This window comes from Rhyacophila brunnea, unplaced genomic scaffold (assembly GCF_057557595.1).
Source record: "Rhyacophila brunnea isolate RB1 unplaced genomic scaffold, BYU_Rbru_1.0 scaffold_7, whole genome shotgun sequence".
Classification (NCBI taxonomy): domain Eukaryota; kingdom Metazoa; phylum Arthropoda; class Insecta; order Trichoptera; family Rhyacophilidae; genus Rhyacophila; species Rhyacophila brunnea.
The window spans coordinates 22,171,025-22,184,157 of record NW_028233339.1 but is presented as its reverse complement, the minus strand read 5'-3'; the positions used below and the strand labels follow the sequence as shown (position 1 = coordinate 22,184,157).

At 33.6% G+C, this 13,133-nt stretch overlaps 1 protein-coding gene across 37 annotated transcripts in view; it reads left to right on the top strand.

Annotated features, from left to right (window-relative positions):
• The window catches only part of LOC147064624 (rho GTPase-activating protein 21-like), a 466,312-nt gene that overhangs the window by 117,069 nt on the left and 336,110 nt on the right, over positions 1–13,133 (top strand). The window lies entirely within an intron of this gene.

Here is a 13,133-nt window from a genome sequence, read left to right as displayed (position 1 = left end):
CGCTGGAAAATTCCGTCATACAGTGATGCCCACGGGGAACTAAATGCCCACAGGGACAGGGACTCCCCAAAATCCGCTAGAGAAATGAACTCATGAACTAGGGTCTGAGAAGAGTAGAGGGAGTTATGGGGAGGCCTTCACTCAGCAGTGGATCAAGCCCGGCTGATGATAATATAATATATAATACAAAATATGTTTTTTTTTTTTTTTTGTTTGTCTTATTTATTTTTATCCAATAGTTCCATTAAAATCGATCCCGTCAGAGCTTTGAATTCAAAAATAAACGTGTGAATTTGAGAAATTTCGAAGTATTTGATGATGCCAGAATAGATTTCCCATTCAACATTCAATTTTTACATTATGAAGCACAATACTTATTTGATGTTAAATCTTTATAAACGTTCTCCGAAAAAAAAATATTATATATATATATATATTCTGTCGATAGACACCGCTAGTGAAAATTACCGTAGCACTTCGAATTAACTATCACCTAATATTTCGTCCTGTGACTTTGATATATATGATGTGATACATTATAATATAAATTAGTATCTTGTATATTTTACGTGTGTGTTTTAACCAATCTTTGGTTTAATTTGGTAGTGCACGCAATACACTAATCAATAAGTACCTACCTTAAGAAATAATCTTGTGAAATTACGCACCAACATGTTGATTTATATTATACATTAATTATAAATTATATCATTATTATTGTGTAAATATGGGTACTGCCCAGTGGGAAAGACATAACTTGTATGTAAAAAATAGTTTAATTAAAAGTAATCTAGACAATTTATTTAACAGTAAAAAAAACTCTACAAATCGCATTAGTGACTCACTTAGGGGAATTAGAATAGTATCGATCGAAATTAAATAAACTGCATCTCTTAATGTGCAGTGTTGCCAACTGTCTTCGACGCTGTTGTCAGATGACGTGAGAAAATATATTATTTGATTGGAAAAACGCTAAATTTGATGAAAATACAGAAGTCGTAGCTCTTATAAATGATCGAAGTTGAAGTAAAAATCCCATCTGAATTAATGTTTATATCCCGTCTATTTGTCTGTTTATCAAGAGCCAGACCCATTATTAAGTAGTACCTAATTAGATTAATTAAAATAAAAAAACACATAGGTACATTTTAAATTTACGTTGAAAACGTGGGCAGTGAATCTACATTTCAAAAAAAAAAACTAGCTTTTAACGAAAACTTTAAAACTATTGGCAACATTAAACCATTAAAATATTAGATGTAATGCCACATGCAATTTTCGCAAGCTAGGTATTCCTCTAAAAATATTTGATCTGCCCAGAAAAACGCTACGTTGCCATCGCTGTTCCTGGCAATATATAAGAAATGCGTCACTCTTAATTTTGTGTGTAAGTATTTATTTAAAAAATACCTGAATTTTATATTGTTTGTTTGAAACTTTTGAAGTTTCATCCATTTCATTATCATATTCAGTTATAGATATGGTGTGATTGGTGTGAATATAATTTTATATTGTCAATTTTGTCGATGTCTAAGAATCTTTAACTGTGTCATTGGAAGGAACTATTCTTTTACCCTTTGTCTACCTGCAACATATAATATTCGCTATTGCTATGTCCTCAATGTTGCAAAAAACAAAACAAATTGCGTATTAACTGAGTATGCACGTACCTACATGCATTGCTACTAAATGTCATTTCTTTAAAGTTTCCACATAAATTACGGATCACAATAAAACTGACGTTATTATATGGACGTAAAATTTCAACAAGCCTATTACTTCCCCACTCGGGCAAGATGCCTTTGAAACGGGCACCTTGCATTCACAATAATTATTTACGGTAGCGCGTCGATTATATTGTAAATCATCTGGGAAGTGGTTTACATGTCGGCATTTGCGCGACCTCCTGACTCCTATCGCCCGGATCAATCTCTCATCGGACGAAGAGAAAGTTACATTAGTTTATAATAAACTAGCTAGTATCTATAAAATGTAATTTACGATTGAATTGCCTACGCCGGTAGTAGGTTCTGGCTGCTTTATGGCCGCTGCCGATCTCTGACCCTGTTCGCGGATAATCAAAGCCCTTTTATTCCGGAAATGACTGCGGAAAGAAGTAGCGAGCGTTATTTTGATTTATACTTTAGCCATAAAATTAGCGTAGCTAAATGTAATGTCACTTGTCTATTGACATTATGGCTTGTGTTCAATCTATATAATGCACTATTGCACTTATAGAGTAGGTATCTATACATTATATTATTTCGTACTTACATGTTTGTCCACTGTTTCAAGTATTCACAATAACAGGGGCGGTTTTTCATAAGTAATGCCGCGCATGAGTAAAATTACTAAATTAAAATAAGCAAATATGACAAAATCCTAGTCGAACTAGTTTAAAAACTATCAAAATCTTGTTTTTGCAAAATTATCTAAACGTTAATTGCCAAGAATAAATGCGGTGGATAACTAAGTGCTCACGAAATATGTTCAAATATTCACAGTAAAAGAATTATTATTTTCTCTCAAAACATGTATCGTCGAAATAAAAAATGATTTTTCGTCTATTGAGAAAGATGCACTGGCACTGCCTTTAATAAATAATTTAAAATATGATTCAATGTACAAACGTGCAATATAACTTACAATACATAATATACTGAAAACTTCGGATCTTTAAAAAAAAAAACAGTTTGTGATACTTATGTTGTGGAATCGGAGAAGAGATTGAAATCAGTTATTGGGGAGGAGGATAAATTCCGACTAGTTGAATTCGCTCCAGAGTATTCACCTGGTGGCACTTAACTGATTCTTTCGGCCTTCCTACGATTAATCTCTGCTAGAACCTACTACCTAAATCTAGTCCTGGACAAGACAAATTGAATGACAACTCAGTAATGCTACCCTTTTAGTAGAGACAAAAAAACGAAATTATGTCATTTAATACACAATGTGTATTATGTGCATTGTGTCGTAATAAACTACATATGTACCAATGTTCATAATAAATGAGGGACCATATTTATTTTTTTGCCTTGACTCGAAAAGTTATTCAAAGATTTTGAATATACAATAGATGAAGATTTTCTTATTTTCTATAAGTAACCAAAACGTGGAAGCAAAATACTTATAAAATTACATTTTTAATACTTACACTAAATTATGGATTGTGGATTAAATAAATTATCTGTTCAACCTGAAAGAGTATAAAAAAACTTCATTCATGCTTGGAGAATGTTCTTTGACATCTTTGGTATATACCTACGTCATACAGTAAACACAAGTATGAAGAAATATTTTACGTGTTATTTCAGTGACTTTATTTAATATTTAACATGGCTACATCAATATCAAACAGCGACTTTTTAAAATGTAAATCTCACCTTCACTGTCATAGTGAAGCGATGTGCTAACACCATGAGAAATGTGATACAATCTATCTTGACAGAGCAAACGCTGACTGTGAATAATATTGCAAGCCAATCGCGTTAAACGCAAATAATTAATTCTGCCTAATCTTATTACAGGAATCGCCGTTGGGGCGTCACGACCTCTCACTGCCATTTATTTTCATATTATTATGTATATTTATTTACCCGCTCACTTATTCCAACTTCAAATATTCGTGATTTGTGGGAGAGACATCCACACTTTATTATAACAATATGCGCGCGCCACAAATTAAGTAGCTACCTGCAAGTCAGATTTAAATTCAATTTATGGGTGGTTGTTATAAATAAACAAAATAATCGCTGAATTTATAATTTTTTATTAGTACCTATTCGACGAATAAATCACAAGATTTGAGAATGTAACATTACATAATATTGATTATACATAATTTGAAATCACCTCAGATGTAGGTACACCTAGGTACTCGAAAAAAAGAAACTCGACGGGACTTGGAAAACCTGCATTCAGTGATTCGCGCCAACGTGCTTTAACCAATTCTACGGGCATCATACTTAAATACGACGAATTTAACTAGTAGTTCTTACATGTAATGGTTAGGTATGAAATTGCGTTACTGTTGACTATTGGTTTTTGTGTTTTAAATTAAGGCGTGCACCATTAATTGCTCTAATTACTAACCGAAGCCCGGATCACTCCATTTTTTTTAGTTATAACGTACTTGCACTTGCTAATAATTTAATAAACCATTTTTATTTTATTCACCGCACAAATCTTTTTTCGAAGATTTGACAATGTGACATTGTTATAATATATTGAATATACATAATTTGAAAGTTTTTTTAAAAACGAATTGCACGAGTGTAATAGTGCACTTTTCCCGATAACGGAACAGCTCATTCCACGTTTTAATACATATAGTGTCACATTAAGTTAAATAAACAGATATTGTGTTTATATACAGATATACCTACTACTCAATAGTTTACCACATTTGCAAGAATCAACAATGCTGAACGCATGTGCTACATACTGTTTTTATTGCTTCAAAAGAGATGAAACATCACACGACCGTACCAATTGGGCATTGCAAAAGTTACCACGTTTTTAATCGATCTATGTTCCAAACTTGCATATATTATTATCAAACTGATAATATAAAAGAACTGTTAAAGCCCTTACATATTAGCGTTTTATACGCCACTAAGTGCCTTGTTCCTATTTCCAATAAATTTGTATGAGACGCGTAAACTCTCGAGTGATGAAGTAGCGCTACCCTACACATTAGCAGGTTCAGTGTTCGGTGGAAATGTTTTACGTACACACACGGAGTTTCTTTCACCGCTTCACACTACTATGTCTAATTGTTTTTATCTGTGAAGGTTAGTTTGAAGTTTGAATCCATATTGTAACTAAAATATGTATGCTTCGAAAACTAAAAAAAAATCAAGAGACATATATAATAATCAGTATTTTTTTGATTTGACACTAGTGTGACCCAGCGGGATTCCAACCCGCGTCCCATGAGATTTGCGCCCATATGCTATATTTTCAAATTATGTATGTTTAATAAATAAAGCTACATTCTTAAACCGTGTGAATGATTCGTTGAATACAAAAAATAGTTCAGTAACTAAATCTGATATAATATACTGTCGCATACATGCTGAAGGAGCGCCGCTGAGTAGCTTGTAACTACCCAAGAAGTAACTAAGTAAATATATACTTATTTAAATGTACTTTCTACAGTGCAACATAGGCGATTCGTGGGTGTATTGGAATTGTTTGCTCCAATGCTTGGAAACACTATAAATGCAAGCCCGTACCCATGGTGCCACTGTATAATGCTTTACCTACTTACATGCATAGGTACATCATTTAAACTTAGCCAACATTGTGTTATAGATACGATTTTGTGAAAATGCGGGACAATTTTATCAATTGGTATAAATGACAATAGCGTTATGTCGTACGTCACAAGCAGTTAAAGGGTTTGCCATGTAGAAACAAAACTTTACTATATCCGGTAGATAGAGCTTGCCATTTTATCACATCTGTGTTCATATATAACCGCCATTATCAATTTTATTATTTTATTTGCTTAGGAAAGCTTTCAAAAAAATGTCATAACTTTGTTAAATTTTAAACACGATCAACGAACAATAATTTCAATACAATAATGGTAATAAATATTTTATCATCAAGAAATAATTATTATATTATACACTTCTACAGGCTTTATATTACATTTTATTATAGCAATAATATTTTATTAAAATACACCAATCATTCTCTTTTACGTATGATTATTTATATTATCTGAAATTATTTATTATTCATACAATATGCAGTTTATCGAAGTCCTTATTATTGTGTTACTGTAGCATTCTTTCGTGTAATTCAAAACTAGTTACGCCCCTTATTGGATACTTACATAAAACTGGATATATTATTGTTAATAATGATAGTACACCAGCATTGTAGTACTCAGAATTATGATTGAATGTGAGTTTTATGTCAAATCGCTATTTTGTTGCTGTAATGTAATGTGAACCAAATAGACAGATTGTTCAATATTCGCCATGAACACAGAACAGATAATACATAGAATTCCGATATGCTATAAATTCAATTTCAATTCAATTTAATTAATTTTATAAAAAACATATTGTGGACATTACAAATTATAAGTTTAAGACGTTCACAACATGACATTTAGAAACAAAGAAATATAAAACAGTATTACATAAAAAGTAGATAGATTGTATGTTATTAAACAGTAGGAATATGTAGGTACATACAAAAAAAAAATATAGGTACAAGGAAGTACACCGGATGAGTTAAGCAGACCCTATTTTAGGAATTTATAAAACAACGTCCACCTATACTCATCCTCACGCAATTTCGTTGAACATAGTTATCGTCCTCCCAATTGGCATTACCAGAGTGGCAGGTTGGTTCGGCAGCTTGGGAGAATAAACAACTGATGTTCTCTATTTAATATCTATCTATTTCACCAGTCATAAGCCCAGAATGGCAGAGTTCTCATTTATACCTCGTATAAGTCGAAAAAAATACGTAGCTAAACAAAGATTTCTTCTAAATTGCAGACTGCAGTATGTAAGCATGCCTAAGATACAGTAAATTTTGATGCAGAGTTTTGAATGTGTGAGTGTCCTACGAAAATGAACCACGCATTATAGACGTGCAATAGTGTGTGTAATATACACCAATATTAAATCGGCGTCAATGCATAAAGTATAAACCGTTAGCAGTTGTCAGTATTCGACGTGTGACGTATTCTTGACACGTGTTTAAATTTATCCCGTATTCTTCCTTACTCGAGAACGGTTGCTTGCTTCTCCTTACCCGTTAGGTTAGGTTAGTTTCAGTTTCCATTATTTCTGGGGTCATAATATAACTATTGGTATGAATACATTCTGAAATTAAATTACAAGATAGTCTCATAGAGCTGCAAAGCGATATATTAGAGCTTACATTAGATTTAAATAACAGAAAGATAATTTATGAATAAATAGTGAAATTGCGAATACATTTATTTTAAACAGTTCTGAGAAAAGGCTAATTTATATTTGGTTGCATTTTCCACATCTTATCTTGTTCAATCCAAACTTAGTCGGGATGCTATTCATATATTCTCACATAATCGTCTTGGTGTCGAGAAAAGGCGCGATGTTCGTTTGTTACAGACATCATTGCATCCAAGCAATAAAAAACTTGCTAGTTTGTATAAGTTACAACTCACAAGGATGACATTAAATAAATGATAATATGTCAGTTTATCATATTTTTTAAGCGGTTTAAGAAGTAATTATGTTATAATTGTTTTTATTTAAAATATCATATTGTAATTTAAAAAAATACGATGTATTTTTTAATGTTTATTTTCCATTTTTTTCCCGACCTACTATTTTGGGTGGGTGGCGACAAAGTTATTAGACTGGGCATGGGCCAAAAAATGTTGAGAAACACTGATCTAAAGGATATTTTTATTACCTATTCGTTACTTCTACCGCTATTTCATAAGCGTAATTACGTATACATTTTAGTTACAAAGAGATACTCTTACTTAAAGACTGATGACAACAAGCATTTCACGTTGCTTATTTCCAGAAATTAAAAAAATAAATTCTTATACATTCTTATAAAAAAATATCAAAGCTTAAAATATGCCGCAATATTGTGTGATACACATACTTAATTTAATTGCGTGAATATGTGAATTTCTGGATAATCACGAAATGTTCGTTAATCGAAACCTATGTATGCTCCAATCCAGAAGATGTGTCAAAAAACTCTTACTTTCAGGTCAAAAATTCTATCTCATGATGCCACCGGGTTTATGAAGGCAATCGCAGGTCGAAGAACCTTCATCTTCAAATGTAATTTTAAAAAATCGTGACTATAATGGTCGACTTTTAATAAAATTGATTATCTGTCACATTTTATAAAAATCACCAACCCTTAATTTTACCCCACAGAACCCATTTCGGACACACTGCGTAGAGAATAAGAAATTACGTCTGAACATCCTGTGCAATATGATAGGTAGTGTGTACACTTGGTTGAATACGCCAGAATAAAATAAATCTTAAGAGTATACATCAGTGAAACGGTAAATAATTTTCAACAATAGGTGGAACGAAATTTCAAATTGCCAATCGGAGAGAGGTAGTAGAGATGTGAGCACGTCAATTTGTTTTGTGATGGCGTCGGAGGAATATATTCTTAAATCGTGTAAATATGACTAAAAAACGTCACGTATGTACTCGAAAAAGAAAACATGTCAATAAATATATTATTATTATTAGTAATATAACAATAAACATAACATTAAATGGACGCATGTTGAATTTTTATGACAAATTATGTTTTGTTCGGCACGCGTCGTTTGCACAATCTGCGCGTCGCGTAGTCACGATCTTTTTAGACCATACGTCAGCTGAAGTATAGCCTTAATATTTACACCGCTTATTTACAAATGTTAACTGAAACACCGCGTATTAACGAAAACATTTGGAATGATATTATGTAACGTTGCTCCACTCCTCGCATTGAAAAAAAAATGAAAAATCTTGGAAAAGGATTGGTTGCCTCAAAAGAAAATTCCCCGTGAAGTAGATTCCTAGAAATGTAGTGCTCGTAGAATTTTTATGACCTACTTCGTATTGATTTCATGTTTGGCTGTTTCCCAAAAAACTAGGCAGATAGATATTCTATGAAAATTTTGAAGCAGCAGAGTTCTTCCGAATTCAATGGAGAATTTTCAGGTTTTTATTATTTTCATGTAATAATGATATGTAGGAACCACATACTCACTGTTTGTTTTTATCGTGTTGTTTTATTCGTCATAACATACTTTTTCGTATACTATAGAATTTTAAATACACACTTTTTTTTTTTTTAATAATAACCATACCCTTGCTTTTTCGTACAAGGTGGTTGGGTGGGTTAGTTGCATTGATGTGGGGCTAATTAGGTGCCTCCATTTATATCTTTAATTTTCTTTATGGCCAGGATTAAATATTTTGTGTAGTGTTCTTGTGTTGTTCTATTGCTTAGTGCTTCGTGAGGCTTTTGGAGGTCAATTTCGTGATTATGTTGTCTACATCGAGTCCTGAGAGTCCATCGCTCCCTTTCTAGTATAGGGCAGTCGTTGATGACATGCCACACAGTTTGAGATGTGTTGCCGTCACATGGACAACAGTCGTCATCCCTCAATTTAAATCTTTTTAGATAAGCTCGCACCGATCCGTGGCCTGTTAGTATCTGTGTGAGTTCGTGTGATATTTTTAAGTTCCTGGCAAGAGTGATGGCACAGTTTATGTTTGGAATAAATTTCTGCGTTATTGATCCTGTGGCGGATGTTGTGTATCTGTGGTTCCATAGCTCTATGGTATCTTCGTTTAGTTTTTGTTTTGCGTAACTCAGAGGGAAGTGTGTATAGGTTAAAGGTCTTTTGTCTGTTGTGGCTTGTTTAGCGTATTTATCAGCTTCCTCGTTTTCGGCTATCCCTGTGTGACTTCTTATCCAGAAGAATCTGGGGTTTGTTCCTATCATTCGAAGCTGTGTTGACAGTGTTAAAATGTCTCTTACAAGTGGGTGTGTCGATGATGGGTTTTGGAGAGCTACCAGACTGGATTGGCTATCTGAGAATATGTTTACATAGTCGTGTCTGTGGAACTTTAATCTTTTGAGTGTCCACTCGAGAGATTCTCTGATAGCAAATATTTCTGCTTGGAAAACAGTGCAGTAGCTTTCGAGCTTAAATTTTCGGGGTGTTATTAATGTTCCATTTTCGTAGGCTACAAAAGCTGCCCCTACTTTGTTATCGATTAGACTGCCATCTGTGTAGATCTCCAATCCTGTGATGTGGTATTTTGTTTTAGTGTCTTCGTCAACTGTTCCTATGTGTTCTATATTTTCTAGATGTCTGTTGCCAGGATGTGGAAGTTGTCACGAAGAACCACGCTTTTATCGGTAATCATATATTTAACGAATTTTCGTTTTGAGGTAGATCTAGATTCTAGAATATGAAAAACAAACCTAGGTACACAGGTAGTTCAGTTTAATGTTGTTTTGTCAGTAAAATTACAAAGTAAGTAGGGTACCTACTAACACACTCCTTTTGTTACGCCATCCATCTGGACTGGACGCTCCCCGCGCTCTATCGGTAATAAAACTATTTCGCGACACATTTGGTTAACGCTTACTCCGGATTCACAGAGTCCATTCACCCTCATTTTAACTTTGAGTAGTGTTTTTGAATTCAGTTCCTACCTCTGCCGAACTAAGAAGATGCATTCTTAATTAAATACTTCTCCCCGCATACCCGCTGTGTAATCAAACATAATATATTATACTTAAGTATCTTGTATTTCTACTGTGTCATTAAATCAGTTTATGAAAACAGTATTCACCCTGAAGCAACCCCCCCCCACCCTCATAAAAACATTCCACCACTACCCTGCGATTCCTCACTGTAATTGTCCGGAGCCAAAGGGCGGTTTATTAGTATATACTATTACAAACTGTTTTATTCAGTTTTGGATAGCAAGTTAAAAAATATCTCCAAAGTTAACAATGGCAGTTGATATCTGCATACTTTTTAGTTTTACTATATCTTGTGTTTTGAATGAAAATAATAGTGACATAATATTATTCACAATCACAAAAAACGTCACACCAATAATTTGGAGAACCCAATATGAAACAATATTAGTATGTTCCATTACCTTGAAAGACAAGAGCCATATTATATATTATATGGATGGAATTTCAAAACATCCTCAGTTATCTTAGGTACTTACTATAAAAGATCTGCAAGCAGCTCAGCGGTCAGAGCATTCACCCGGCAAGCGAAAGTGTTTTACACACTCGTTTCAAGGTTGTTCTCTTATTTTCCCACCATAATAATGTTTATGAGGTTTTCCAAGTTATGCTAATAATAATAGGTACTAGGTACTAGCTTATTTTTATCTGAAAAATTTAAGCAGAAAAAAAAACAATTCACACGTCAGCATACAAATAATACGACTAAGCTATTTTTCTAGCGATTGCACATTTTTATTTGTTTATGTGATAATTTAATACAATACATGTTACTATGAAAATATTCGCTAATAATGTTGCCAAGTTATCACTAATTGTAATTAGCCTTCACTTTTTTAGACGTAATTACTTATGTAACTTAAAAAAAATATTGTACCTACTTAATTAATAGTATATTATATTATATCTTTTGAAGTTCAAGGTGAGCAGACGTAGGTACCTAGTTGTTGTATCACATTATTTATCATTAACACCGACCAAACACCTGCGACACTCTGTAACAATACAAAGTGAAATCTATATAATTCCGATACAAAATAACCAGCTATTTGTACGTGAAGAGGCGCTCAATAGAATCAATCATGGCCAGCGAGAGCTTTCTTTTCGGCGTTTTTTTTTTATTCCTTATTTTTTGTTGTTTCGTTTTGTTTTATTTTCGATCGTTGACAACACAAGGACGCGAGACTATTTTCACCTGGCGGGCATGCGCACCAATGCGTTACGTGACCCTTTCTGCCACAATGAATATTAGTGTTGTACTGTATTTTAGTATAATATTTTGATAATTAACCGAAACTAGGGTCCCACACATATTGTATGGAATATCCGCTGGCTGTCGTCCTCCCAACGGACCTCACAAAAGATGGAAAGCTAGCTATAACTCAACTACGCAATAGTCGTAAGTTTAAACTAAATGAATCGGTCTATTTAATGTAATCTAGTCGAGTAGGTACTTAGTAATTCTTACTATCTTATTACGATCCCGATAATACTAATAATATTGTTGTGATGTTTTTTTTATATTCAGCAACTAAAATTGTAATACCTAATACTAGAAAAGCATGTTGTAAAACATGAAGGTACATAAATTTGCTTCCGGTTAGGAGAATACGGAGGAAAAATGAGTTTTCTTCCTGTTTTCTCTAGAATGAAATAAACATTAAAAGAAACTACCCATAACCATCTGTTATTTTTAGTTGCATTTAACCTTATCACGCACTTCTCTGAATATTATAGTATCGCTATATGCAAGGTGACAATACACCCTCATCCACCCGCCGTGGATTATGCACGGCCGCCTTCCACAGCGCTGTATTGCGACAGAATGAATATTTAATTGCTCACATTTCTTCCCGAACGGAGCCGGGTGAGTTGTGATGTCTGCAACCATGACCCACCTAACGCGGCGTTCGCCTGTCGACCCTTCCGCTGTAAGAAATGTAGAAGTCAGTCGGCGCGGTATACCTGCGCGGGGCATATAGGGAAAGCCACCATCTGACGGCGTAATAGATACACAGTACGGAGATCAGCCAGCTGTAGGAGCGCGGAATATCGCACCGCCGTATGAAACACCTCCCGAGTGATCTTTATGTGCACTAAGCATCATCACGAAATATAACATAGTAAATAAAATGTGTTAGACTTGCCACTTCATAACATTGTACTCCGGCTCTAGGATGACAATGATATAATATAATTCAAAAAATATTTGTTTTACATAATAATTATATTATCTATGTATTTATTTATTACTACATATATTAATACAAGTGAACATCATTTAATCTAATTTTATGCAAGAAGTAAAAAGTGCAAAGTTATAATGCGTATACTCTACTATTCTTTCGATATCGTTAATTATTGTATTAAATTAAATCATCCGTGCAAGTGACGTCTTGAAAGGGTTGAGACATCTTTCGTGTCAAAAAGACACCAGTAAAAGTTTCTTAGTGTATTATGTTAGTGGGTACACTGGTTTTATTTTAGATTAGTTTTCGAAGGCTTTTGATAAGGTGCCATCGTCATTGTGTGAAGCCTTTTTTCATTATTAATCATTCTTTTTGTTCCCCGTACTTCTTTCTTTCTTTCTCCTGATCACATACCTACCGGGTATTCACTAATACTCTTATTTCTTTCTAACTAATCTAATGGTAGCGGTCTTCTATAATTTAGGAAATTTCTTAGTCATTCATTATTATTGAAACTGCACTCAAGTGCAAGGGTGCTTAATTAAAAAAAATACAGCGTTCCTCTACTTTTTTTAGTCTCTTTGGGCAGGTACCTATTTTATTCTGCTATGCCTTCAGTAAGCTAAATCAAAAATAAGCTTTCTGCCTTGCAAATAAAGATTTTATATTTTGAAAGCAAAG